Genomic DNA, 24,695 nt, shown 5'->3' on the forward strand with positions numbered 1-24,695 from the left:
AAAAAAAAAACGGTTCTGAATAAACTAGGGACAGGACAGGAATAAAGACGCAGACATAGAGAATGGCCTTAGGACACGGGGAGGGGGAAGGGTAAGATGAGAGAAGTGAGAGAGTAGCGTTGACATATATACACTACCAAATGTCAAACAGATAGCTAGTGGGAAGCAGCCGCATAGCACAGGGAGATCAGCTTGGTGCTTTTTGACCACCTGGGGTGGGTAGGGAGGGTGGGAGGGAGATGAAAGAGGGAGGGCATATGGGGATATATGTATACGTATAGCTGATTCACTTCGTTATAGAGCAGCAACTAACACAACAATGTAAAGCAATTATACTCCAATAAAGATGTTAAAAAAAAAACTTAAAAAAAAAGAAGAAAGAAAGAAACTATCACAATCTTCTAAGACAGCGATTGGCAAATTTATTTTGGGAAATATGCAGATAATAAATATTTTAGAGTTTGCTGGCTATACAATCTCTTTTGCAACTACTCATTCTGCCTTTAAAGTGTAAAAATGGTCATAGACAACACTTTAAAAAATAGGCGTGGCTGTGCTCTATAAAACTTTATTTATAAAAACAGAGGTCTAGATTTGGCCCAGGGGTCATAGTTCACCAGTCTCTGTTCTGAACTATTCAATTATGATGACTGCCTTCTAACTGAAATTGTTAACTTATTCCTAGATAGGTTCATACTCTTTTCGTGCTCCCACCCAAGTCAAGAAAGTGCCCGTTTCCTAATGTAGAATACAGAAGGAAAACTAATTTGAAGCTCAAATTAAACTCCTAGGGAAGTCTATAACCTAGGGAAAGTGACTTTTGTGCTATTATGGCTTCTGAGTGATTGGTTCAGGGATTAAGAATCAGAGAGAAATATTCTAGCTTACTGAAAAGAAGACAGAAGTGGGGAAAATAATATTTATTGAGTGAATCTATGTATCACACCCAAACTAGGCCATTTATATACATTTCATGTAACGTAGAAAGCCATATGAGGCAGAAATTATTCCTATTTTCAGGTGAGGAAACTGAGGATCAAAGAAAATAACTTCAGTCCAAGATCACAACAAGGATGTGAAAACTGAAACTTACATGACCAATTCGATGCTCTCTCCAATGAACTATACTGTCTTGCTAAAAAGTTCCATGATTTTGTTTTCTCATTTCCTTGACTACTTTAAAAATAAAGATAGCACCCCAACTTTTATCAAGATAATTTTTAAAAGATTTTAACGATGTATAGATATTAAAACTTAATTGTGCAAAAATCAAGATTTAAATCGAAAATTAGATTCCCACACCTGCCAGCCCACAAAGCTTATCAGACCCCCCAAATACGAGTGGCTTTTAATTCCGGGAAGTTGGTCAGCCTAGGACAAAAAGGTGTGGGGGGGGGTAAGTTGCCAATTAACTGCGGCTTGACCATTAGGTATCAAATTGTATTTCTGGAACCTTCAGCTAAACTCCTTTCTGAAATATGCAAACACACTTCCATGCTGTCTTAAAAAGAGCGCACTGACGAGGTTCAAATTATCAATAAATCATACTGTCGCATATGCGGGGGTACAGACGCTAGTTTCAAGGGCTAAAAATCCACATAAAGATAATTCCAATGTCCACATCTTCTCTCAGGTTTAGGTGACCTACACTGGCTCACACACACTCCGTCTCACTACCCACACACACTCTCATCACTGCCACCTGTTCATGGCAAAACCCATCTTTGCTTCGTCCCTTAGTTACTACCTCTAAGTGTCTGTCCCATCTGATCTCTGCAATAGCTTCTAAACGCCGCTGCCTTTTTTTAAAACCTCTTACTTTCTCTACTTCCATTTTATTTTTGTCCTTATATGTTACTGCCTGTCCTGCTATCTCTCAATTTTTAAAAAATGTTGGTCTTTCACATAGACAACATCAAATCAAGTAGAAGATACTTATCTTTCATGCTTTCTGGCAAAATGAAGAACCACAGTGACAGTGTGCATAATGAATCTTCCATTTTTCAGTTCTCAGATTTCACTGCTGCTGGAAGAGGTATGTTCTTCATTGGGAAAGACTTTCTATGGCTTACAGAAAGATGGGAGCTGGGCAAGGTGCTCTGGGCAGAGTTAATACTCTAAAACTTCCAGTTTCCTAACTTATTTTTTTAAGTTTTCTTAAAAGATTTTCCCCAAACTAAAAAATAAAATAAGCCCATTTCCAATCTTCAAATTCTATGAATCTACCAAAAATCTTGTATATGATGATTCATTTTTTGATCTTGCATTCTGGTCATGAAAAGAAGCTGGTTTCAGTAGAGAAAGATAATAAAGTAGATGAAGACATTTGGATGGATTCAGACTGGACTTTTAATTATTTTCAAGAACTCTAGAGGCTAACAGAACTGGTTCATTTTACTTTAAAACTTGAAGCTTTCCTCTTCCTTTATTACAAAGATAATATTAATCCCAATCTCATGTTTGTGAGCTATGATTAGCATCATCTTTGGCTCATGGACCAAGAGAGGGAGAGACTCTTCAGAGTAAGTAGGAATGAGTTAGAAGGGAATGGAAATAGTATTAAGGAGGATACTGCACATCTGGCTGAAATAAGCTAAGCTCAAGTTAACTCAGCAGAAGTGAGAAGAAAAGAAAAAGCAAAGGTTATGCTATACTTGATCCTCCTGAGTGGGAGAAAGGAAGAAATAGGAGATAGCTACAAGACATCAGGCAAATTATCTAACCCCTCCAAGATGCCAATCCTCCATACATAAAATGTGAACAGTAACAGGAGCCTCCTCAAGGTATAAGGAGAGGATGAAATGAGTTACTGCCTGTAAATCACTCAGCATTTACATGACACATTGTAGGGTTTAATTAAGGTGAGCCACTGTGACGGTTATGGCTCAAGTTCTTTCCTGAACAAACACTGCCAAATCAGGACCTTCATCTAGTCATCACTCAACAATACTTACTGAGCAGCTGTTATGTCCTAGGCACCATATCAAGTACTTGTGGTATAGGAGTGAGTGACACACACCCCTGCACTTGTGGAGCTTGCAGTCAGCAACCAGGACAGGTCAAGGACCACATAAGGTAGGAAATAAAGAGACAGAGTATATCTAGCAGGCTGTAGGGTTGGGTTAGCTCATCTTGTCCCTGCTGCAACACTATATAATTCCCTGGGATTGAACACATGATAGGCTCCAATCAATGTTTACCTAAATGATTAAATACTCAGTACATAGTGTATATTCAATAAATAGCTATTTCTTATGTAAACTGTTTAACAACATAAATAATTTGTATCCTCAATCTGTTTTGTTGACTAAAGTGCTGTATAGTCCAATGGAATATTGAGTAGTCCTTCATTATAATTATTATTAAAATCATATCTCTGCCAAATATCTGTGTTTTAGAAGGTAAATATTTCTTTTCTGGACTTGGAACATACAGAGGAATAAAATAAAAATGGATAACCTAAATGTTTATGTTAAGAAGGAAACTGTTCCAGCTTAATCTTCCCCTGGCTCATTTATTTAGCAAGTATTTAATATACGCCCACTATCTACCAGCACTGCAGTAGATGCTGGCATAGTAACAGTTCAACTTATCAATGTAGATAAAATTTTTAAGTTTAGAAAGTGCTTTCACATATTCTCTTATTTAGTTCCCAAAACAACACTATGAAAAAGTATTATCCCTTTTCTAGATGAAGAAAGTGAGGCTGGGAAGAGATGTACACAAAGTTACATGACTAGCAAGTTCCAGAGCTGAATCCCAAACTTGATCTTCTCCCTCCAAATCCACCATCCTAGCTACTTTACCTCAAGGTTTTCTCAGTGATTCATCTACATCACACACAATGAATTCTGGCTTAGCATCCCTATACCGGCAAAAAAATAATAAAACATTTGCTCATATGGGCTTCCCTGGTGGCGCAGTGGTTAAGAATCCACCTGCCAATGCAGAAGACATGGGTTCGAGCCCTGGTCCGGGAAGATCCCACACGCTGTGGAGCAGCTAAGCCCATGCGCCACAACTACTGAGCTCTAGAGGTTGTGAGCCACAACTACTCAGCCCATGTGCCACAACTACAGAAGCCCACACGCCTACAGCCCATGCTCCACAACAAGAGAAGCCACCGCAATGAGAAGCCCGCACACTGCAACGAAGAGTAGCTCTCGCTCGCCACAACTAGAGAAAGCCCACGTGCAGCAACGAAGACCCAACAGAACCAAAAATAAATAAGTATAATTTTTTTAAAGTGTGTTTTTTAAATTTGCTCATAAAATTCATATACTTTTTTTCACAGTGTGGAGGGAAAATCACCATTTTTCTCTCCCTTAAAAAAAAGGGGGGGGTAGTGTATTCACATCATGATACTTGTCTGAGGTTATACAAAAAAATACTGTCAGAACTGCTGTGGCCTCTCCTGTTGCGGAGCACAGGCTTTGGACGCGCAGGCTCAGCGGCCATGGCTCACGGGCCCAGCCGCTCCGCAGCATGTGGGATCTTCCCGGACCGGGGCACAAACCCGTGTCCCCTGCATCGGCCGGCGGACTCTCAACCACTGCGCCACCAGGGAAGCCCGTCAGAACTCTTTTAATCCCCAGAGCTACATACGGCATGGCATATTTCACTTTTGGGCCCCCAAAAGAACTTACTTAGAGAAGAATCAACCAATTCTATCTCTACTAGTTTATGCTCTTGAAACTAGTTTTACTGTTTATTCACAAACTGGTCTGATGAAACTTACAGATTAGTTTAAAAATGAGTTTGAATGTATAACATTCACTTTGCTGTATACCTGAAACTAACACAATGCTGTAAATTAACTATACTCTAATAAAAAAATTTTTTTAATGGTTTTAATCAAGAATGATGAGAACCAGGACCATTTCTGATCTTTTGACAAATGTAATCTAACTCACTTGGAAACAGGACCAGTCAATGAAATTTTTCAAATAAACCTCATTAAGCAGGATGACAGAGAAGAAAGACATAATGGTAGTAAACGCCTGGTGATGACAGCAACACTACAGTCAACACATTCATACCAAGAAAAAACACTGGGGGAAGTACTGTATGTGTCTGAACGGCCAAAAATAAAAGACAGTAATTGTCTAAAATCTCTGATACGTCTCACACTTATAACAATCTTCTACTCTACCAGAGTATCCCAGGGTATTAAAAACTATGGTGGATGTGCTGTCGGGTCCGTTCCCCTGAAGGCTGGAAACTCTGAAGGTGCCTGGGAAGGGAACTAACATTTCCCTAGTGCCTATCATATCTAAGGCCCATGTTAGGCATTTCACACTTAAGACCTCCTTTAATCCTTCCAACACCCAACCTTATTTTTTTATATCTGTATATTTTGAATAAAAGGAATGTTTACTTCTTTTTGTACAAGCATCTTCAGGTCTTTCCAATTTTATAGTTTATATTCATATCTACAAGTCTAGATGATTAAGAAAGGAATCCAAAAAAAAAAAAAAAAGAAAGAAAGGAATCCATTTTTATAGGTTGAAGAGGTTACCTATCTTAATACATAATACTACCTTCCTTTTACAGATGAGGAAACAGGGTCTCACAGAGATCAATAAACTTGCCCTAAGTAAATAACTATAGTGTGCCACAGAGAAGATGCTTGCAAACATCTGATGCCCAAACCTGTATTCTATTCACTCTACCACAATACATATTACATAAGGCTTCTCATGCCTTGATTTCTAATTAGGAGAATTATCTCAAGAGACTTGTAAAACATTTCATCCTGTAAGAAACCACGCCTGTGTAACTGGGTCATGCCAAGCTTCTGAAAGTTAAGTTGCAAAGAACAGGGGAGCTTCTCTTTATGATGATGGCTACATATATCAGGAGAGCTATGTTGTCATGACCCAAATGCAATGGAAAGAAATTACTGGAGAGTTAAAGAAGTCTGTAAGAGACAGGTCAAGACTTTAAAATAAAGGAGTTGGATACTGATTCCGAGTTTCAAGTTAAGCTCAAATTTATTTTTAAATACTGTGTGCCCAGTGCTAGGGACACAACAATAAATAAATCACAACCTCTATCCGCTGAGAGTATCTAGTGAAGGGAAGAGCCTCATACTTACAATAAAATATGGTCCAGCACTGTGCTAGAGGGATGCACAGGGAGCTTGAGGCACCTAGGAGAGATAGGCATAACCCAGATTGGAGGACAAGAAAGGACTCTTGAGTAACACTAATACTAGGAATCTGTCCCACAACAACGCTCACATGTGCACAAAATACATCAAGATGTTAACTGGGCATTACTCATAGAAGCAAAGAGAAAAACTGGAAATAATCAAATATCCATCAATAGGGGACAAATAATAAATTATAACATCTATACTAAGGAGCTATTAGAAATGATGATACACAGGCATGTAATGACATTATAACAGCTTTAACTATCATACTATTAACTGAAAAAAGAAACATGAAGACAAAAAAAATGTGGTCTTATGTTTACTTTTCTATGTATAAATTTATTCAGATAAGTCTAAGTATATATATGAACTGAGGAGTCTCAGAACTGGAGAAATGATTTTCCCAAAGTCAAGGAAGCAACTATGGGCTGGTCATTCATTAAACTGAACATATTAAAGAATTAATGTTTGGTGATATTTCCCCTCAGTAATTTTAGAATTCTTAATTATTTTGAGCTGCTAGGTTATCCTTTGAAATAAATAAATATGTGTGTATGTATATATTTTTTCCATTCTCTTTGTACTTAGTTTATTATTTTATTAATATTAAACACTTTTAATATTATTTCAGGCTAAAGTACTTTCAAAGATTTTTTTTCATATGATCTTGGCTCAGGTTTCCCTGTTTATAAGCCTTCATAAATACGTCCTACACAAATAAGATGGTTCTATTCAAATCCACAGAAAAAAGAAGATAATGCATGAAATAAGATAGAAAATAATAGGATGAAAACAGAGAATCCCTTTTTCCTGGACCTCCAGTATTATTAAAAACAAAAAGTGTTATTGGTCTAAGACTGATTTGGTATTAAAAGCTTTTCCAGGCAAAAAAAGGAATAACAACTGAAATTTTTGTTTAGATATGGAATTAAAGGAAAATGAGTTTAGGAGCTGGAAGAGTCTTAAAAAGATCATCTAATAAGACTTCCATTTCCAGAAGAGGAAACTGAGGTTCTTAATAAAAAGATCACTCATAGCTAATGATTACCAATAGGAGAATATAGCCGGGAAAGTGTAAAAGTATCCTCACTCTAAGTCCATTGCCTTCTCTGGTACCCATACAGCAACACTTAAACCTAGTTATTGAAGAAAACTACTTTAATTTAGGCTTAATTATCTAAATGGTCTAACTCTAGGGGAAGAGATTACTACTCAAATCTCCTTTTCCAGATGTAAACAGAGCCTGTAAGTATTTACTTCACTCTTTTCAACTATTTAAACAATAAGAAAACAGAATGTTTTTAATTTTCTTATATTTTATGGCAATATAGTTATCATGAGACAGAAAATATAGCATGCTATAATCCAGACTGATTCAGTAATTAAAAGAAAATTTAAAATCCAAAATCCCTGGTTTTTACAATGAAATAGCAACAAGCTTTACTGAAAATTGAAACTACTTCATCATAGCAGTACTTTCATTAATTGAAACCACTTTATTATAACCCAACATCCATTAGTATTAAATTTCAGATTTCTGGGATAATCACTGGGGGAGTGCAATAAGAGCAACTGAACCTTTGAAATGCAATTTAAAAGAAAAATTCTGTTTTAAAAACTGTACAACAGGGACTTCCCTGGTGGCACAGTGGTTAAAAATCCTCCTGCCAATGCAGGGGACACGGGTTCGAGCCCTGGTCTGGGAAGGTCCCACATGCCGCGGAACAACTAAGCCCGTGCGCCACAACTACTGAGCCTGTGCTCTAGAGTCCGCGAGCCACAACTACTGAGCCCACGTGCCACAACTACTGAAGCCCACGTGCCTAGAGCCCGTGCTCCGCAACAACAGAAGCCACTGCACTGAGAAGCCCGCGCACCGCAACGAAGAGCAGCCCCCGCTCACCCTAACTAGAGAAAGCCTGCGTGCAGCAAGGAAATCCCAATGCAGCCAAAAATAAATAAATTTTTTTTAATAAAATAAAATAAAAACTGTACAACGATTTTTCCCAAAGTGTGTTCCACAGCCATGGAATGCTACATGATACCATGAAATGCTAAATGAAAAAGAATAAGATGCGAAGAGATTCTTTTCAAAAATGTGACAGTCTCCTTGAAGCCTTGAACAGGTGGATAGTCTTGTGATTCTCTAAGAAGGAACTACAATGTAAAGTTTTCCAAACATATTTAACCACAAAACCATTTTTTCGCAGTGCTCCCTAAAGAATTAATATCCAGTAACACACATCTTTGGGATATGCCACCACATCTTGTTATTGGCCTCTAGACTGTACAAAGCCCTTGCTCACTGGTGTTCTAAGAAGGGCTATGGAAAGGAATGATGTAGCTCAGCCTTATCATCCTCTCATACCTTGGCAGAGAGAAGAGAACTGAAGATGACTAATTTCAGGCAATGAAAATGACCCTTCCGTAATGTATGAAAACACAAAGTACATTATTTATGAGCATGCAGTCTACACGTCGTAAAGCTCAAACCACTGCATTTATTATTCTCACACTTTATTACATGATATTCTGTTCGAATTGTTGCTGACCCAAAAATTATATTCACTACTCCAAAACATAAACGTATTTTAGGTTGCAGGTATGGAGCTGAGATTTGTGACATGGTTCGCCAATGTGCATCCTGGGGAATGCTAGTTTGACAAGCTGTTAATAGATGTTTGTCAAAACATAAACATATTTTAAAAAGATAACCTACAGAATAAAACACGGGCCCCCAAATGACAAAGGTTCAGAAAATAGGCTAAACAGAATACAAACGTACTGTGAACTGCTGGCTGTACTCATTTTGCAGTATTTTCTTAACCCTTCACTGAATCTGTTCTGAATTCACCGGCCAGATTTTTTTGACCAAAAAAATAATAATAATTTATAAACATGAGAGGTAACACTTGGATGATAAAAATCAGGATAGATCTCAGCAGTTAATGCTGAGAAGCTCTCAAATTTATACCACTTGTTAGAGATCTTGAAAGGTCACATAAGAGGAGATTAAACAAAGGTCTATACGTTCAAAGCAAGTGTTTGATGTCTAAATTGTTAAGGGTGTGCTGCTGTGACTCAATTATACTTACAGAGCTGTCAGTAAGTCTGGTACAGGAAAGACACATGAATGATCGATGGTCTGATGCTCTACTCTGGACATAAAATGCACATCCAGTAAAAGGCCAAAATGTTGCTCAAACAGAATTCTACATCCAAATTACTCCTGGGTCATCTCTCAATTTACCTTGATCTTATGGACCTAACTCTGCCTCTGGTTCCCCATCTGTTAAATATGAACTTCTTCACAGAAATTTTTCAAAGACTAGTCAATAAATTAACAAAGAAAAACACAATGTTAGAGTTTTATTTGTCTCAAATTGAGAACCTGAATTTACTTTGATTATGCTATGCGATGGCAGTCAGTTCTAAACTCAGTTAAAAGCATTAATAGAAAAACTATTTTCCAAATAGGATTAAAAAATAGAAAGAAGGGGACTTCCCTGGTGGCACAGTGGTTAAGAATCCTCCTGCCAATGCAGGGAACATGGGTTCAAGCCCTGGTCTGGGACGATCCCACATGCCAAGGAGCAACTAAGCCTGTGCGCCACAACTACTGAGCCCGTGCACCACAACTACTGAGCCTGAGTGCCACAGCTACTGAAGCCCACCTGCCTAGAGCCCGTGCTCTGCAACAAGAGAAGCCACCACAATGAGAAGCCCGCACACTGCAACGAAGAGTAGCCCCTGCTCGACACAACTAGAGAAAGCATGCGCGGAGCAACGAAGACCCAACACAACCAAAAATAAATAAATTTTAAAAATCGATTCTTTAAAAAAAAAAAGAAAGAAAGAAAGAAGACAGCTTATCATGAAGGGCCCATTCTAAAGGCCCTTCACTAGTAACGCGCATAGTCTCCAGGGCAAGACCACCTTGACCACTAGGCTCCATGCTCAAGCGTGCTGTTTCTGGGCTTCCACTGCTGTAAAGTGACTGGCTATCCTAAGGACTAAATGAATTATCACAGATAAAACCCTATAAGTAGTGCTTTTGCGTGGTAAATGTTAGGTATTTCTATTATCATCGTCATTATAGTGTCTCGTGTAAAAACTTTTTCTTTATAAACAAAAGTTTTGTTGCTTCTGAGGTTAAAAATGCTGCTAGTCCTTAATATCAGAAACATGTAACTGAGTATACCTCCTTTCCACTATGGTTTATAGGATGTTCAAGATCACATGTGAAGCACAAGCAGAGCAACCAATTCTGCTGATTTACAATCTCCACATTTGGGCTCCTCTTTGCTTTATTCCTGATTCTCTATTTTTATTCGGGTTTTTGTCTTCTTGTAAATCACTTGGAATCCTCTGCGTAATACCATGTACAAAGTTACCAAAAAAACAAAAAGACTTCTAAAATACTTCTTTTTCAAGTAAGAAACCAATGTGTTTATGTAAGCAAAATAAAATGAAATGGAAAACAGCAGAAAATGTTACTAGAATAGGGATCTAATGAAAAAGAGTATAGACGGAAAACCCTAGAATTGAGGACAAAAAGTTTGAATATTAAGCGATGGCAATGTGGGGAATTCTATGAAGAGACTTATGGGTGAAAGCAGCCTTAAAATGGCAATTTAATAACAAAATGACACATATCAACTAGGGAGTCTGAATCTCACAAAAATTATAACCAAATTACATCTGAAATAAAACCAGATTTAAATTTCTGTTGCTGAAACAGAATCACAAACTTAGTTATGTTAAAAGAAAAAATTATTTGATTGTATCAACTCCAACCGTACGATGTTTATGCATAACAAAAGACAAAGACAGCAGATTCAAGGGCTCCAATTACTTTCTCACAGGGGAAAAATTACACCTTATAAAAGGAAAACGCTGAAAATATAAATGCATTGGGAAAAAACAAATAAAAGTTACACATAAAATAGTTATGACGATATAAAATCTAAGCAATATATTTCACAATCAATACTTTAAATAAAAAGCATAATCCAGATGAATAAGAAATTTAAACACCACTTCTGTGCACACCCTGACTTCTACAAGGGTACAGTAAGAAGATGCTTGAAATTCAAAGCACCTCCTCCACTCGCTAACAAGTTACATACGCCGTTTAAACAAATAACACCTCAAATATCTGCTCCCCTCCCATAAGCACTGTCATCATTTTGCTGGGATAATGGCAAGGGAAGAACAAATCCCTCCGTGAGCATATGGAGAGATGTCTAAAATATCACCATGCCCAAAGCAAACACTCAACAAATTAAGTATATGCAATATTACAACCTATAAAAGAAAACTAATTCTCAAAGTTACTGTAAATTAAACAAAGAAATGAGATGGCTTGGCAACCTATCCAAAATGCTATACCAATTTACAGGTAAGACAAATATCCATCATCAGGGCCACGTTACCCAATGGTCTGGTTGAGGAACCAGGCCATTAGATATCTTGAATATCTTCATCTCCTCAAAAGTCAGACAGAAAATGGGACTTCCCTGGTGGTATAGTGGATAAGACTGCACTCCCAATGCAGGGGGTGGCTTCGATCCCTCGTCAGGGAACTATAGCCCACATGCACGCCACAACTAAGAGTTTGCATGCCACAACTAAGGAGCCCACAAGCCACAACTAAGAAGCCCACCTGCCACAACTAAGACCCAGTGCAAACAAATAATTTTTTTTTAAAAGTCAGGTAGATAAAAAGAAAAAAGAAGATATTGTTATTTCTCTAATTTTCTATAAAAAGCAGTTCCTATGAGAGGCATATAGTTCTTTATGAAACCAAACCACTAATGCCATATACTTGTAATTCTAATTAATATCTAAGAACTCTGGAAATCATGACATATGTTCTTGGAACTAAATTATGGGAAGATGGCTATAAAGTTTCACTCATTCGAAATTAATGAACACCTAATTTGTACCATAGGCAGTGGGGACAAAAAGTTACAAAGACACAGAGCTACCCACCCTTAAGGAGTTCCTAGTCACATAGGTTATTGGTTGAAGCACGGTAACAAAAGGATCTTTAAAAGAAGGCTGTGAGACGGAATACAAATGAATATCCTAGAGATTTAAGGGGTTGGACTGAGCAAGCACTCAAACACTTGTTTGACTGTTGATCCACTGGTAATGCACAGCATACTTATACTCAAGAACCTACAGAGGCTAGGAATAAAAAATGTTTCCTCAAGTGGTAAGGAATATTCCTTCAATTATGAAGAAATCCCTAGGTGGTTACAGAATAGAGACAAAGTAATTAAACTAAATTTTACTCAGGTGACTTTACCTGGGGGCTGCGAGTACCCTAATCTCACTGTACCTCACTGCTCTGCCCTGTGATGCTACTCTTCAGCTCATCGGAGTTCCTCGGGGTAGAGGACCTGAGCACACTGATTTTCAAATATAAGCACACAGCATGAGCCACACTGGCACTGTGTGCAATACAGCTGAGAGGAGGGAGGAGAATGACTCCCACTTCACGTTCTATTCTGATCTCTCTGCCTGTCTACCTAAATTCAGTGATGACTTAAGCACTTTGATACTTTACATGCTTCAGCGGCATTTCTGCAAATGGTTCCGAATATTTTAACTTCACCTTGGAGCAGCCTGCAGTTAAAACCTGAACCATAATAAACTTCTCTCTGTTAATCTCCTTGTCAATTTGCACATTTCCACAGTGTAATCACGGCAAACTATGTTCCCAGAGAATTTCTTTCAGTTTTGAAGTTTGATAATGTAACTATTCTTAATAATTAAAGCACTGAAATTTTCCTACATGATGACAGGACACTATATATGCTATATACATACATATGCATAGAGATGTGGATGTATGTATATAGCCAAAGACAATCTGTGTGTGTGTGTTTTATAGTCAAAGTTAATTCTTTCACGATTAATCATATAGTCACATATTCCGTCACTTAGTGCTATTCTATAGATGTATACTGCATTCCTGACCGTCTGTTTCACAGTTATGTGATACCAGTCACACAGGAGATCAAATCATAAAATGTATACGAATCAAAACCCTATTACAAAGCATATGTCCCAGGTAGATCAGAATCTCTGTCTCCATCTTTGTAAATGAATAGCAGCAAAAAAAAAAGATGTATCATAATTATCATTGGTAGAGTAGGTGGTTAATTTAATTCATGAACTGTCATGATGAGTCCTACCATTCCCCTTTCCCTTCCTCTCAAACACTCCTACCTATAATTCCAAGGTCAAATGCTATGAATACATATTCTGTCAATTTTAACATAGGACTAAATTTAACCTCTAGAATTAGCTCTACAAAACTTTGCCTCAGTTCTAATAAGCTTAATAAACACTAAATTCACACCTCAAAACAACATTTACCAAAGTAAAAGGTCTGACTATTTACATAGCAAATTAAGAATTATATAATAAAGGCTTGAAATTTTATAGCTACAAGGGACTTCTAGATATAAAGATCATCTAGTCCAGCATCTTCATTTCAGAGAATTCAAGTATGGAGTTGGTACCAATCCAATCTTGTTGACATAACTTACAACGTCATAAGGCAAAATATAACGATACAAAATCCAAAGCGCCTTTAGGCTGGTAAATACTGCTTTGTTTAAAAATAATCATAATCATAATCCATTCTTTCTAAAGAACGGCAAGTAGCGCTATCTCTAGCCACTCCTGAGATAGAAAGGCTCAAGCACAAGCATTTGTCAACTTATTTTATACAACAGCAAAGAAAACTAAACTTGCCCTTAAAACTGGCTCTGCCCAGCCCAACCCCACCTCAAACGAAGTAAATGCCAAGAGCCAGGTCAGTGTAGGTTCAACAGCAAAAACTCCCTGAAGAAGAAACAGTCATGGAAACAGCCACTCCTATCCAAATACCTTAGGAGGCAAACATTCGTACACATAGAAGTGGTATTTTAAGAACCCACAGTCTAATTCATGCAGAAAAATCCCTTAAAAGGAACATTTATATTATTGTTGGTTAATATACCTAATATTTGCATAAACTTACATTGTGTGTTCTCTCTATTCATTTTCATGACTAATTTTAGTATTTTTATACGGTGACATCTGTTTCCAGGAATAAAATCTCCTAAATCATTAGAATCACCTAAATCATTAGAAATCACCTAAAACATTAGACCAATAGGAAAAAGATTTTAATTTACAATGACCTGTCAAAAGGTTATTCTTCAAATCAACTAGAGAATCAACTCTGGAGTATATTAGGAGTTACACCAGAATACCACCTGAACCTCACCACGCCTTCAGAAAAGAAAACAAACACAACATCTTACTGATGAGCACTTATTTTTGCAACGTAAATGAAGATTGAAAGAAATACTAATTCTGTCTACTGCTTAGAATGATATTCATGTACATTACTCTGGAGGCTTTGTTTGGGATCATTACAGATTCAATATACCAGAGGGCAAAATACTACAGCTAGAAAAATCTGCAAAGGAAAAAAAAAAAAAACTTCCAGCTGAGCATGCAAAGTAATTCTACAGAAGGTAACAGCAGTCTGCATACTTGACTATCTTGGATAGATATATTAATAATCTAGGCTTAACTTGCAATATTCTGACAGCTAGGCATGGCACTGGTTCTTTTAGACCCTGAAATCTGATTCCAAATCTGCCACCAACCTTATACACAGCTGTGACTTACTATTACATATTTTAAATGGTACAATAATACTAACCTACTTTATCAGAAATAAATACTTGTCAATATCCTTACATTTCTGTACCTCTCTTACCTTCCCTGGTTAGAAGAGCTCTGCCCCAGTCTCAATCCATAAATACCACCAGCTTTCCTCAGAATTACTCAGTTTGGTACTTCATCTACCAACCCACCAGGAAGGTTGTTAAACCTTTACACTTCTTAAAATCTTTCTAATCTCGTTGGAGATTTCTCCAAAGCACTATTTCTCAAACTCTCTTCCTCCAAAATGTGGGCTTGCCCAATCATGCTGCCTCCCACCACTCATCAGGTCTAACCCCTTATTCTTTTTTTTTTTTAATTTATTTTATTTGTTTATTTTTGGCTGCATTGGGTCTTTGTTGCTGCGTGCGCACTTTCTCTAGTTGTGGTGAACCGGGGCTACTCTTTGTTGTGGTGTGTGGGCTTCTCATTGCGGTGGCTTCTCTTGTTGCAGAACACGTGCTCTAGGCATGCGGGCTCAGTAGTTGTGGCTTGCAGGCTGTAGAGGGCAGCCTCAGTAGTTGTGGCGCACGGGCTTAGTTGCTCCACAGCATGTGGGATCTTCCCAGACCAGGGCTTCAACCCATGTCCCCTGCATTGGCAGGCGGATTCTTAACCACTGTGCCACCAGGGAAGTCCCACCCCTTATTCTTATCTCTCCTCACAGTACCCCAATGATGTAGATATCTAGATCAAACCCTCAGATCCACAGCCTTTGCTCAAAGGACCCCATTAGCTCATCCACCCTATTTTGCAGCTGTTGGATCAAACATAATCAACTCCCTCTTGATGTCCTGCTAATTCCTTCACTATCTCTCATTTGCTGAGTACCTGCGTATAAACCAAGCACGAGGCAAGGGAAAGACAAGTAGATAGATGAGGGACTTCCCTGGTAGTCCAGTGGTAAAGAATCCGCCTTCCAATGCAGGGCACACGGGTTCGATCCCTGGTCCGGGAACTAAAATCCCACATGCCGTGGGGCAACTCCAGCTTGCCCTTTGGCTGTCTTAACCCCTATCCTTACAAACACTCTTATCCCTGCTCATGTGGACTCCTGCATACCCATCCCACCCCCATCTCCACACCTGCTCCTTCAATCCACCTTCCTTCCTCTATCAGAGTGGTCTTTCTAATATACAAATTCAACCTTCCATTGCAGGCTCAAAACCCCTTCCCGTGACTGGTGAGTTTTCAGAAAAGCACGCAGAGTCCTAAGTCCAGCAGCAGAAAGACCCCTTCCTGATCTGCCCCTGCTTTACCTTGTACCAACAATATTAAACTACTTTAAGATCCACAAAAAAGAGCATGCTTTTCTCTTTGTCTTCCTGCTACCTTGCACACCTGCACCTTTCTCTGCAAAACACTTACTAAACCTTCAAAACTTAGCTAGAGCTCATCTCCTCCTAGAATCTTCCCCTAACTAGCACCCAGAACCCAGGCACCCTTCCTCTACACCCAGAGTATCCTGTGCACACCTCTATCAAACTGCTTCTCTCACAACATCTCTCCCACTGGAATGCAGGCTCCTTGAGAGAGGACACGTTCTAATACATAATTTAGGTGATTAGCTTAGTCCCTAGCCAAGAGCAGACAGTCTCTACAAGAAGATGTGCTCTTAGCCAAAGCAAACTGGATTATGAATTTGTCAACTAATTGAAAAAGGCAGTTAAGTGGGAAATCATAAAAACTGATACATATTTTACCATGTCTATATTAATGTAAGATACCTAAAAGTGCATTCATTCACCAATCTCTGGATATCAGGCCAGGGCCTTCCCTTTGAGTTTAGGTCTGCAGATTAACAATCAGCATTATCTTTCTGCATAATGCACTGGCTATTGACGGCCAGTTTGGCTTTCTTAAAATGTACCAAAAACTTAAAAACACGTGAAAAATAATTGGAGTAGTCAATCTTTTTAGATTATTTGTTCAGTTTTATTCATCCATATCGCCCTCATTTAATTCAACAGCAAGATTTTTAAGTGATCCCTTTATCAAATCTTTCCAAAGAATTCAATTTACATTTTTATTTTTATCATCTCACACCAGTCAGAATGGCCATCATCAAAAAATCTAGAAACAACATATGCTGGAGAGGGTGTGGAGAAAAGGGAACCCTCTTGCACTGTTGGTGGGAATGTAAATTGATACAGCCACTGTGGAGAACAGTATGGAGGTTCCTTAAAAAACTACAAATAGAACTACCATATGACCCAGCAATCCCACTACTGGGCATATACCCTGAGAAAACTATAATTCAAAAAGAGTTATGTACCAAAGTGTTCATTGCAGCTCTATTTACAATAGCCTGGAGATGGAAACAACCTAAGTGTCCATCATCGGATGAATGGATAAAGAAGATGTGGCACATATATACAATGGAATATTACTCAGCCATAAAAAGAAACAAAATTGAGCTATTTGTAATGAGGTGGATAGACCTAGAGTCTGTCATACGGAGCGAAGTAAGTCAGAAAGAGAGAGACAAATACCGTATGCTAACACATATATATAGAATTTAAGAAAAAAGAAAATGTCATGAAGAGCCTAGGGGTAAAACAGGAATAAAGACACAGACCTACTAGAGAATGGACTTGAGGATATGGGGAGGGGGAAGGGTAAGCCGTGACAAAGCGAGAGAAAGGCATGGACATATATACACTACCAAATGTGAAATAGATAGCTAGTGGGAAGCAGCCGCATAGCACAGGGAGATCAGCTCGGTGCTTTGTGACCGCCTGGAGGGGTGGGATAGGGAGGATGGGAGGGAGGAAGACGCAAGAGGGAAGAGATATGGGAACATATGTATATGTATAACTGATTCACTTTGTTATAAAGCAGAAACTAATACACCAAAAAAAAATAAGAAGAAGAACCAAGACAAAAAAAAAAACTTTCTTTCACACTCATATTTCATCAATTTACATAATATTCAATTAAATACACATTTAGAAAGACAAGAAGTCAGCAAAAAAAACAGGTTTAGAAATGTACATAACCACTCACAGTTAGCCTACAACTCGATATGGCAGGACGATGGTGGAGGCATTCTAAAGGATAGTCTTTGAACCAGAATCACTCAGACGGTCATTAGTCAGCACAGTGTGTCCAGCAAATGGAAAACATCAGTTAGCCCAGAAAGTAGGTTAAAGAGAAGTTGGCTGAAAGCTTCTTAGATAAATGTTTACTGAAAGAACATAAGGAATGAAAGAGAAAGCATGGAGAACCAATGAATTTCCTCCAACCTTCCATAACCACTCATGGGAGTGAAGCACTACAGCAAAATGATGAGGTCATCCATCCCTCAAAGTTCTTCAATGACTCCCCATAGTTTGCATTTAATTTCCAACGCCTTAGTATACAAACACTACCTGCCCACAATCTTACCCTACACACACACACACACACACACACACACACACACACACACACACACACCCCTGCTGTTCCTCCAGTTGTTCTGATTTATTTGCAGTTATCTCAAACATGCTTTTCCCTGGACTTAGGATGTCCCACTTCTCTACCTAATTCTTAGTCATCTTTAAAGTTTCACGTGTCACTTCCTCTAAAAATCTCTCCCTTATGATACCCCTCCTCCTAAAGAAGGTGGACACCGTTGCTCGGGAGCACCTCTGCACCCTGTTATATGTAGGTGACAATGTGAACTGGCTGCCTTGGGTCAGTCGTAGGTTATGCCTGTTGTCTCAGCATAAATATTGGCAGCACTCATTTCACTATTAAAAAGAGTCCCAGTCTGATAATAACAACTAAATGGGCACCCTAGACATTGTACAATACAAAGAAGATTAAGCAATGGTCTATGCTCTTATTTAAAAAAAAAAAAAAAACACACACATACACTCAGACTATCCCATTTCTCAAATATGTGTAATTATTATTCACGCCGTTTTTATCCTGAAAAGCGTCACATTTGGACAATAAATGATAAATGGTTGCCTTCTGTATATACCTATATACATTACAGTACCATTCAATGTTTTCTTCTCTATCTCCTTCACAAGACTATAAATGTCTCGAGGAGCAAGGGCTTATTTATCACAATATCCACACAGCAGAGCCCAAGCTCAGTACATATTAAGTATATTCATTAATGTTTGTTGACTGTTACCAATCAATTCAGAATATAATCCTTCTCTAAATAGCTGCAGCATAACCCGTTATTTATAAACAGCTGACTAAGTGATTTATTAACCTTGACTTATGCCCATACAGTAGTTATAGAATGTTATAATCATATTAGTCTCAAAACAAAGAATATCATCACCAGTAATAACATAACATTTGACATACTGACTCAATTCATTCACATAACATATGAACTCTCATATTATCATATATTCTTAACAACATCACTAGCATTAAAAGGTAATTTTTACAGAACACTTTTTTGTGTCTCCAGAAATGCACATAAACCCTAAAAAGTAGTTATTGTATTTTTATTTAAAAAGAAAAATGCAGAAAACAGCTTAGCAATTCTCTTTCTTAGAGTGCCATTAAAAGCTACTTCTGCCTGGGGAAAATGATATACATTTTGTACGTAAACAAATTTACAAGAACAAGGAAAGCCATTCCATATTTTAGTCTAATAACAGCTGTTAGACATCTTCCATGTAACATAATTCATGGAGAAAACATACAAGCAACAAACAGGCAAAAAATATGATTTGAAGACCTTGGATTATTTGTTCCCATGTAGTTTATTACTAATTACTTAAAAGCACCAAGAAAAATGGAAAACTTTTTCTGGATAAGTAAAAGTCATACTCAGCAAGAGCTTGATCAGAAAATGAGACAACTGGCTACCAAAATACGTATAAAATTATGACTTAGGTCTGGAATTAAAACCAAGGACATTTCTAAAATCAGTATCAAGGGGGTGGGGGTAGAAGTGATCCAAAAAGGTAATTCCTCTCTAATCACTGAAAAGAACAAAAGAAACCACATTTTAATAAACAGATCAGGAAATAAAAGGTGGGGAAGAGACTAAACTGTAAGAAATAATTCAACTGCCTTCTTTAATTAAATTTTCAATAATTTTCATGAAAGAATATAGATATATTCACAGACTCAAGTTACCAAAGACGTGGCAAATTACTGCAATTTCTAAATAAGTAGCTTTACAACTTTCATACGGAGCCCAATTTTTATATTATCTTGCAACTAATTACAAGCTTGGGCAACCACTCAAAGCAGAAATAAAGTTAAAGCAAAATGAATACTCTCCCCCTTCAACTTTCACAGCCATATCTCATGCAACCATACTTTAATAACTGTTTCTGGTTACTTAGAAACTGTCATTATCTTACCAGGCAATAGACTGAGATTTTCCAAATGAAAGAGAGCACAACAGCTTCAGCAAGCCAGAGCAGGGGCCAGAAAAGATGACAATCTGTAATGGAATCACTCAGCTTTCATTTATAACTGCTAACTTGAAGGGTTTTACCTATAAATAAATTATGCAATCATTATACATGTACAAATATTATCCCATCAACCCAACTTGGACCTTGAGATGTGGGGAGAGTGAACAGGAAAGGGGAAGGAGCATGGGTGACGGACATCAAAGATTACTAACACGATGGGCTTCCCTGGTGGCACAGTGGTTGAGAACCCGCTTGCCAATGCAGGGGACACGGATTCGAGCCCTGGTCCAGGCTTATCCCACATGTCGCAGAGCAACTAAGCCCGTGCGCCACAACTACTGAGCCTGTGCTCTAGAGCTCGCACGCCTAGAGCCTGTGCTCCACAACAAGAGAAGCCACCACAGTGAGAAGCCTGCGCACCGCTTCGAAGAGTAGCCCCCGCTCGCCGCAACTAGAGAAAAGCCTGTGCACAGCAACAAAGACCCAACACAGCCATAAATAAATTAATTAATTAAAAAAAAGATTACTAACACTGATTATGTGCCAGGCAGTGTGACAGTCCTGGAGACACAACCATAAAACAAAGTCCCTGCCTTTAAAGTTTAAACAAACTTTGTTAAGAAGATCATATGTCAGCAGGATCTGAATCCAGGACTGATTCCAAACCATGTGGTCTTTTTTCTACTACTACTGCTACTACTACTACATCCTGTCCCAAAAGAACGAACCTGTTTGGCAGGTTTTCTAAGAATGACAGGGGCAGAACAACTCTTCCACTAAGGTGTGTGGGGAAATTGAGGGGTTTTTTCCCCTGAAACAGCTTCAGAGGGTACAACCAAATAAGAAAACCTGATTGTGATAGATAATTTTATGTGTCAACTTGGCTGGGCCATGGTGCCCAGATACTTGGTCAAACATTATTCTGGATATTTCTGCAAGGATATATTTTTTAAATTATTTATTTATTTATTTATTTTTGGCTGCATTGGATCTTCGTTGCTGTGCACATGGGCTTTCTCTAGTTGCAGCAAGCGGGGGCTACTCTTCGTTGCGGTGCACGGGCTTCTCAATGCGGTGGCTTCTCTTGTTGCGGAGCATGGGCTCTAGGCACGCGAGCTTCAACAGTTGTGGCACACAGGCTCAGTAGTTGTGGCTCACGGGCTCTAGAGCACAGGCTCAGTAGTTGTGGCACATGGGCTTAGTTGCTCTGTGGCATGTGGGATCTTCCCAGACCGGGGCTCGAACCCGTGTCCCCTGCATTGGCAGGCAGATTCTAAACCACTGCACCACCAGGGAAGTCCCTGCAAGGATATTTTTGATTGAGATTAACATTTAAACTGGTTGACTTTAAGTAAAGCAGCTTGCCCTCCATAATGTGGGTGGGCCTCATCCAATCAGTTGAAGGCCTGAATAGAACAAGACTGACTTCCCCTAAGCAAAAAGAAATTCTCCAGCAGACAGCACCTGAACTTACACCCTGAGCCTCTAGCCTGGGTCCTTCCCTAGGTCTCCACTTTGACAGCTTTTAGACTTAAACTGCAACATCAGTTCTTCCCTGGGTCTCCAGCCCACCAGCCCACCCTGCAGATCTTGGACTTGCCAGCCTCCATAATCATGTGAGCCAAATCCTTAAACATCTCTATTTCTATCTTTCTCTTTTTCTCTCTCTCCCTCTCTCTCTCGATATCTATCTATACACACACATACACAAATACACACATACACACATCGTATTGGTTCCGTTTCTCTGGAGAACACTGACTAATATATTACTTAAACATTAAATACATGACATGGAAAAAAGACAACTAAAAAAGTATTTTGTGTCAATATTTACAGCTTATTTCCACCATCCTCCAGTGACAGGGATCAACTACTCAGTCAATGATTCATTTCTAGATTAAGGGTAAGAATTTCACAAAACAATAAGTGCCAAACCCAAGTAGCTTCAAACTAAAACTTCTAATTGCCACTTCTACAAGTGGAGCAATCTACTGAGAGCTCTCTAGTTCCTTAAATATATTACTCACAGAACTCATTATTCAGAGAAGGATCCAGCAACATAAAAATTCCACAAGCATCACAGTCCCCAATGGAAAAACACAAGTCTCATCTCAAACTTGGTTGAGTACCTAATAATGTTGCCCTCTTTCCTTTAAATAATACTTACAATTATGTATGTAGTACATATCTAAGTAGTACTATTATAAATTCAGTATTCAATAAAGTACAAATAGAATTTATTAGCCATATCACAGTAAGGTTTAAGTATACTTAATGAAAACTGATAATGCAGCACCAGATTATATAGTAAGGCAGTTTAAAGGACTTCACCAGAACTTATAAAATGCTGGAATTGCTTGAAACTGTAAGATTTATCAGCTGATCTAATTAGGCCAAAAGCAACACTTTAACATTCTGATTTCAGAAAACTCTGCCGCCCCCAAAAATATTTTTCTTACCATTTATATACTACCGAAACTTTTCATAGGTGCAACACTATCCAGTGCATGAGGGTAACTGACCCTTTGATGCTAACTAAAAATATTATATACTACCATATACTCTAATCATATATCAAATCAATCTTTTCAGCTAAAACTTTTGTTAAGAATAACAACAGGAAACTACATATTGGCTGGTGTTTTAGAAAACATATTCAAAAGGATGCTGTGGAGACCTAGGACACAAAATCCCATTTTTAACTGAGTGCATGCAAGTGTTTTCATAGGATTACATACAGGCAAGATACTAAACTTGACATCTCTACTCTCAGCTTCTGAAAGACAAAGCCTGTTAAGGCTCAATAATTTAATAGACCCAAAAGAAAGATGTGATCTCACAAGGGAGAATTCTTAGGCTTTCTTTCAACAAATATGTATTATTTTGAGTAAGACTATGCATTAACATATTTTTCACTTCAGATCCAGAATATATGCCCAGTTTTTAAAAGCACATGTTAAGTAACACGTTAGGATATCATACAGACAACAGCAACTCAAAGAAAATATCTAACACCTATGCAGGTATTATCATCATAATTTAAAATTCATTAGAAAGTCCTGCCCCACATAATACTTACAAGCTTAGCCACAAATATGGGATCAATTTTACCAAGGATTAGAAAGTATGTGCTTAAGGAATTCAACTGTCAAAAGTCCACTCATTTTCTTAAACCAACACCTTCTTCAGTATTCCATAAATTTATACCCCAAAATTTTTCTCTGTGACCTCCAAAGAAAATTACATTAAAAATTAATTATTAGAATCACAGGCAGTATTTTTTTAAGTTTTTGTCCATTTTAGAGTTGTTAGGGACTTCCCTGGCAGTCCAGTGGTTAAGACTCTGCACTTCCACTGCAGGGGATGTGGGTTTCATCCCTGGTCAGAGGAACTAAGATCCTGCATGCCACGTGGCACGGCCAAAAACTTAAAAATAAATAAAATAAACAAACAAAAAAATAGAGTTGGTATTGCTGATTGTTCCAAATGTGTCCCCCGTTTCTTTTTCTTTATAATTAAAGTAATATATCATCATTGTAGAAAATTTAGTAAATCTAGAAAAATTAAAATAATTTTATAAACATCACCTTTATTCTCTGCATCCAGAAATTACCAGAGTTAACATTTTGCTATATGCACTTTCAGTCTTTGCTCAGTCTTTTAGTTTTAAAACTAAAATTGTGATAAAAATGCATATTAAATATTTAACCAGTCTTTTTATTCTATAGTATATTGCAAAATATTTCTCATATTTAAAAATTTTAGAAAACTTGATTTATAACAGCTTTATCTTATTACACTATATGTATGTATATATATATCATAATGAATTTAACCATTCCCCTATTATTGAATATGTGAGTTCTTTTAACTTTCTACTGAGACAAATAACACTTTGATATACTCCTTACTAACAATCATTGACAAAAAAAGGCAGTAAACACCACCCAAAATTCATATCCAAAAATTGCCTGTAAACACAAGAAAACATTCAACCTCACCAATAAATCAACATAATACACAGAAATTATAAGAAACCTAATAAGCTGAAAACTATAAAGCATATATATAATACCAAGTGCTAGTACAGGGATTGTGAGAAAACCATTCCAGTGCAATGCTAATTATAAACTGATAAAATCTTTTTGAATTCGGGCTATGTGTATCAAAGGCTTTAAAATATTTTAGGAATCTATCCTAAATAAATAATCATAGATAATTCTAGATGCTGACCAAGAAATATAGGGTTAATTCCCTTTCGACGTAATTTAACATTGAAACAAAACATAATCCGTTATGCACATGTATCAAAAATCAGTGAAGGGCTTCCCTGGCGGCGCAGTGGTTGAGAGTCCGCCTGCCGATGCAGGGGACACGGGTTCGTGCCCCGGTCCGGGAACATCCCACATGCCGCGGAG

The 24,695-nt window shown here is 37.9% G+C and overlaps 1 protein-coding gene across 2 annotated transcripts in view; it reads right to left on the reverse strand.

Annotated features, from left to right (window-relative positions):
* The window catches only part of PPP1R9A (protein phosphatase 1 regulatory subunit 9A), a 306,866-nt gene that overhangs the window by 267,344 nt on the left and 14,827 nt on the right, over positions 1 to 24,695 (reverse strand). The window lies entirely within an intron of this gene.

Source organism: Neophocaena asiaeorientalis, unplaced genomic scaffold, assembly GCF_003031525.2.
Source record: "Neophocaena asiaeorientalis asiaeorientalis breed wild unplaced genomic scaffold, Neophocaena_asiaeorientalis_V1.1 scaffold70, whole genome shotgun sequence".
Lineage (NCBI taxonomy): Eukaryota > Metazoa > Chordata > Mammalia > Artiodactyla > Phocoenidae > Neophocaena > Neophocaena asiaeorientalis.